General features: G+C 39.4%; 1 long non-coding RNA gene across 1 annotated transcript; it reads right to left on the bottom strand.

Annotated features, from left to right (window-relative positions):
* Positions 1 to 3,355: 3,355 nt before the first annotated feature.
* LOC148049573 (uncharacterized) lies at positions 3,356 to 4,997 on the bottom strand. The gene is made up of 2 exons (XR_015696791.1): positions 4,845 to 4,997; positions 3,356 to 3,392 (listed from the first exon to the last, which is right to left on the bottom strand). It is a non-coding gene; the product is annotated as an uncharacterized LOC148049573 (long non-coding RNA).
* Between the last annotated feature and the right edge of the window lie 1,003 nt (positions 4,998 to 6,000).

The following is a 6,000-nucleotide window of genomic DNA, read 5'->3' as shown; positions in this document are numbered from 1 at the left end:
CAAAATAAGAAGTTCTGAAGTTATTTTTTAAAAAGGCAAACCCTGTACATTAAGAGAAATATTTAGAGGCAGAACAAAAGAACTGTATTATATTGTCTGAATTATTAGATTGATAATTCCTTCAGTTTGATCTCAGTGTAATATGTTAAGTCTGGAACACAAAAAAAGTTTGTTTATGCCAGCTTGGACCAGTGGTCCAGCTAGTTTAGTACAGTTGACGTTAGGTTTTCAACTGGAGTTTTCCAGTTTCATCAGGAAGTGACCAGGATTGAATCATTAGATAGGAAATATGTAGGTCCCAATTTGATTTCCATAAATTCTGTCATATTTGTACCCATATATTTTTCATTTTATACTGAAATAGAGATAATATTTCCATAAAGTATACTAATTAGCGACTTAAGTTTTGTACTATAATTTCACTTCTCTGGAAGTGAAACAGTACATTTTTCTAACATTTTGTTCCAAAGGGAGTAAAGGTTTAAGGAAATGCCCAGAACTGAATCCCAGGATATTTTTACATGCATACATGTGGTCTACCAAACATATGACTTTCAAGATAGGGCTTTCCCAGTCATTGCTAAAGACCGTGTGTATAAAATTGAATCTACCATGAAACTTTGTCAACCTACATTCTCTTGGTGAAAATAATATTTTTCCTATGAAACCTTTAAGAATGCAGCCAAGTGTTGTAGTATTGATATCTGTTCGCTAGTTTGTATTGACACACTGGTTTTCTTTATTGGTTTTGACTGATTATTTGAATGCAACTTATTACTTCACGTAATTTAGCTCAATTCAAGGTAAGGAGGTTGGAAAGAAAAAAACTAACCATGACTTCTTTATGTCTCTTTCAATAACTCAATCCCGCCTGGTAATACATGAGCTTAGAAAAGCTGTTGGTCTAGAATTCTTCAAATAATTTACAAAGCAATTACATAAAGAGAACAAATATAATTAGAGATAGAGCAAATTCTTCTGCTGTTACAAATTTGCTCTGGAAAACAGGATTCTAGTTATAGCAAAAGGAATTGTAGAATCATTACAGGGAGGGACAGGCTGTATATATTCTAGCAGCTTTTTAGTTCAGCCTGTAGCTATCTGCAGATTTAAGCTTGTAGATTTTTTTTCAGTTCTTATTAAGGTGAGGGACATGGAAGTTTAAAGAAGGAAGGATGCTTCTTTATTAAGGAGAGGGACATGGAAGTTTAAAGAAAGAAGGATGCACTTCACAATTGATTTCATCCTACATCCTCCTTTAAATAGCTCTTCAGATAGCAACTTTGCAAATCCTTCAAGGTTACCCACACAATTTATAAGAAAACAGATTGCCTTATTACAGTGCCATGATAGTTACCAGGAGAGAAGGAACCCTTGAGGTATTGTCTATTTAAGCTTTTTAAGTTACTTTAATAGCTTTTTATTATATAAGGAAAGCTGTGCTTGGCAGGATGACTTGTATAATGGTAAAGTTATCTGGTCCATGCAGTGTGTAGAGTGGTCCAAGGAGACTCTTTAAGAGGAAGGAAGGACCCCATCATTCTTCCCCTGCTTTACTGCTACAGCTGTTGCTCCTTCACTGCATGTTATGCAGTCAACATGCACTGCTTCCAATGGATCTTGAGAGTGCAAAATTCTGAGGTATTAAAAGATTTAAAACAAACCATCTTTGCCTGAAGCATGCCTAGGGGGCCGCACCAGCTGATTTCTTGCATGGTAGGGCAGAACAGGCTGGCTTTAGTCCTTAAAGTTTTGCTTTGGGGCTCCTCAGAGCATAGCTTTGTTTGTTCATAGCTCTTCAGATTACCCCAGAGCTTAACTCCCAAGAAGATAGAGGAAATCTTTGGAATGGCAGAGCCATTAGGGAGCAAGAGCAAGATACTGGAGGTCAGCATGCACTCCAGAGAATCACAACTGCTTTCCATTTGATACTATGAAATAGCCACTCCGAGGAGTGGGATGGGAATTTATTATAATCCAAATATTTTTCTTGTGTGCTACCTAAACTATCGATTTCATTTTACTTAACAATAAGGAGTTGTTAAGAGAATGCTGTTCCCTTTTGAGGGATGTTTTGAAAAGGATATGCAATCTAGTATCAGAAATGGGAGGGAGGCCTTCGCTTGCTATGACAGTAATTTGGGGAGTAAGATCAAATGTTCATTTTGGGAACAAGTCTCATCTACAACTCAGATCTTTTAATATATCTATCAAACATAAGCCTTTGTCCTGTATATGCAGCCCTTCCTCTTCCTTTGCATAGATTGTTTTCCTGGATTCTGTTGCTTTGTCACCCAAGAATATGTGATGCAATGTTGAGATCAGAGATGCCGTTTCAGGGGGACTTTGGACCAAGAACAGAATGTTTCAGTATAAAACAATGTCCCAACCCAGCAGGATTGGCTTTACCCGGATTTAAATAAACTAGTATATATTGTATATGTGTGTGTAGACAGGGGTGGATGGCTACTGGCATTACTGCTGGTTCGGCATGCAAACAAAAGTGTGTGTGTGTGTGTGTGTGCTTGGTTTGCTTGCATGCACGCCAAATGCGTGCTCTGCACGCATGCACACTTGCACCTAAAAAGGTCTGAGCGTGCGCACAATGTTAGAAAAGGAGAGAAAATGCATTTTTGCAATGAAGATTGTTCTGCGCATGCGCAGAATCAAAAATCAAGATGGCGGTGCTGACAATAGAACCGGTTCAGGAGCATACCAGGCCAAGTTACTACCTACTTGGCTGAATCGGTAGGAACCCACCTCTGTGTATAGTGGATGTCTAATAATCTATAATAATAACTATGTAATACAACTGAATTGAACTGGCTTTTATATGAAGAAGCTAGAAAATCTGTTATAATTATCAACTATTCATTGTTCTTCAGTTTCTTCTACCCAAGAGAAAAATTATGTAGGCCGACAGTATTACCAAGTTAATCATATTCTAATTCTAAATAAAGTCTCTAAAATAATCAATTTAAAAAAACTTACTTCTTCTCTGTTGGGAAAGAGGAGATGATCACAAGAAGAAAGGAAAGGAGGGAGGAGGAAAAAAAGATGGTTAGTTTGAAGGTCTGAAAATGAAACATAAGTACCATTATCCCTAAAATAAACATGGGACAGTAAGGGCAACACCCAAAGGTTACAAGAAAAAAAGCAGAGGAAAAAGTTCAGTGCCAGAAGTCCATAACTGCAAATGCACTTCCCACATCAAGATGAAGATAAGACTCAAAAAACTCATTTTCCACCTGCCTGGACTTCATATGGTTGGGGCACAGAAAACAGTTCTTTTTTTTTTAAATTGAGAATAAAAGATATTTGAATCTCATAAAAACATCCATATTACAAAGAACAACTTACTCTGAGGACATCTTGGTTTTGTTGACGAGACCCTGCAATAAACCAGAGGGAATAAACTTTTTAATAAAATTGAATTCTTCAGATTAGTTATTATTGGACACTGCTTTGAACAGAAAACAAATCATGTGATACCTAGCTCTTCTCCTTCTGTTGAGTGGAGAAAGTTACTACATCTATGGACAGCAGCCAAACATGTTGTTAATCATAGCTGGAGAAAACCATGGTCCACCAAGCATTTCAGAAAGTTTCCAAACTTTATTCCTTTTCTCCTAGAAATTGTGTCTACCTGAACAACTGCAAGCACTTTTTATAGCAAGGGATATTTTTTGAACAGGTGAGCAAAACATGTTTTGAGATTTAGTCCAACATCTCATATTTATTGTAAGGATTCTTGGTCAATGACATCTTCTACAGTCAATGTTTGCATACTGATTACTGTGGGTATGCTCACGGGTGCTGTGTATAACTATAACTGGTGTCTCAAGGATACCACGATGATAAGGTGACATTTTCTCTTATTAGTGAAGCTGCTGGTGTCCTTTTTTATGCTAGCCTCAGTCACCACCAATGTCCTTTTGAGTTGGAATAAAATGAGCAACTGCTTAAAGATGCCCAGCAAGGACATCCAGAAGGCGGTGGCAAGTCTCCCAAAAGAAATCTTATCCTAAAAATGTGTAGGACCTATCACATAACCAAGAAGAAAGTGCTTCTAAAAATGGCTTGCAAGGAGCTGCAGCTGTCTCCTTGGATTGTAGCCTTTTCCAGTCCCAACCACATGAGTTGTGAGGGAGTCGCTGTGGCAACGACAGCAGCCCAAAGTATGAGCGACAATAACTTTGACAAAAAATGTCAGCCCACAGCCTGGGAAAGCGGCACAGCTTGCCCTCCCTGAAATGAAAAGCAATCTCTCCCTTCTAATTTATTTTTTACCAGCAAATGTGAAAAAGACCAGGCAGCCAAGTAATAACTTCCCGGCTCCCTTTGAACAAGTGGTTTTAGTGTTTTCTGCCTGCAGCCTCAAACTGTTTCCATTTCTTTCTGCCCCAAAACGTCTTTTGGCAAAGCAAAAAATTGCTGCTTTTGTCCAAGCTTCCTCATCTGACAAGGTGGGATGAAGGGGGGGGGGAAACCAGGTAAATTTAGCCAGCATGCAAATGTATATTTTTCAACTTTAATGTATTGAGAATTAGAACAGAGGAGAAATGCCAGAATTTCCCTTCTGAAGTGCCATGAACCGGCATTCTTGAATGGAGTAAGAGCAGCAAGAAACATAGTAGGGAGAATGTCAGATGAAGATGTGTAAATTAAAAGTGGGGATTAGGGGAGAAATGGGACTTCCTGAGGTAACAGCTTTTTGATTCAATGCTCATCTTTAATCCTATAATTCAGCCAAGCACACACTGTTAATCTAAGCACTTCTATTCCTTCGTTTTAGTTCCTTAAAGGTAAAGAGAGATGAGTAAGAGACATGCAAAATGGCTCACCCAAGTCCCAAGAAGAAATACAGAGAGCGCTGGTGGGAGGGCAGGTTCGACTGGCAAGCCACAAGCAGCCGGCTTCCTCAGGAGGTATAAATGGGTTTCTTAAACAGCTCAGCAAAAAAATACCTCTCTTTAAGGGCATGAAGCCTTCCTCAGACCAATAGTGTGCAAGGATCCAGAAATACAAATCACCACCCTCAATTAATGCTGTCTGGTTGGGAAACCCTGAAGGAACCTTGGAGAAATCAGGCCCCCTATGGCTCTATCAGGCAATCCTCCTAAAGAGAAATAGGAATCTTTACCATTGGGACAGTAGGTAGGGAAAATTAATCTGGTGAATCAGAGGGATGGAAAGATGAACACACTGAATTTTGCATTAATCTTGCGTGTTAACTATGGCACTGATTTATCTAAGTTGTACAGATCTTTCCTTAAGAAGAGAGAGGTAGATTGGGCTGAGCACTAATATTTATTTTTAGTTTTATTTATTAAATTTATATGCTACCCATGTCACTGTTCAGAGACTCTTACAGGTTGTATGTGTCGTCAGCTCTTTGTGAAATATACTTTAAGTAACCTCCAGCATAAAGGTAAAGGTTCTCCTCGCACATATGTGCTAGTCGTTCCCAACTCCAGGGGACGGTGCTCATCACCGTTTCAAAGCTGAAGAGCTAGTGCTATCCAAAGACGTCTCCATGGTCATGTGACCAGCATGATTAAATGCCGAAGGCGCACAGAACACTGTTACCTTCCCACCAAAGGTGGTTCCTATTTTTCTACTTGCATTTTTACATGCTTTCAAGCTGTTAGGTTGGCAGAAGCTGGAGCAAGTAACGGGAGCTCACTCCATTATGTGGCACTAGGGATTCGAACCACCAAACTGCCAACCTTTCTGATCGACAAGCTCAGCGTCTTAGCCACTGAGCCACCACTCCAGCATAGGTCTATATTAACATTGCCATGAACTGTTATAAGGGGCAATATAGTACTTAGCATGTTTACTGCAGAGGGGAATTCTGAATTCCTGACTCCTCAGTGGAGGCTGTGCCTAACAAATGGTTCAGAGAAGTATTCTTTTCATGTTCCCACTAGGAACTGGAGCAAAGGACAGGTGCTCACCCTGCCCCATGGTCTGCACTTGGGTCTTGAATGCAGGTTT

This window comes from Thamnophis sirtalis, unplaced genomic scaffold, assembly GCF_051295495.1.
Source record: "Thamnophis sirtalis isolate CommonGarterSnake01/CBP01778 unplaced genomic scaffold, rThaSir2_p1.2 scaffold_1, whole genome shotgun sequence".
Classification (NCBI taxonomy): Eukaryota; Metazoa; Chordata; class Lepidosauria; order Squamata; family Natricidae; genus Thamnophis; species Thamnophis sirtalis.
The sequence above is the reverse complement of the archived record's forward strand: the minus strand, read 5'-3'. Positions and strand labels throughout refer to the sequence as shown.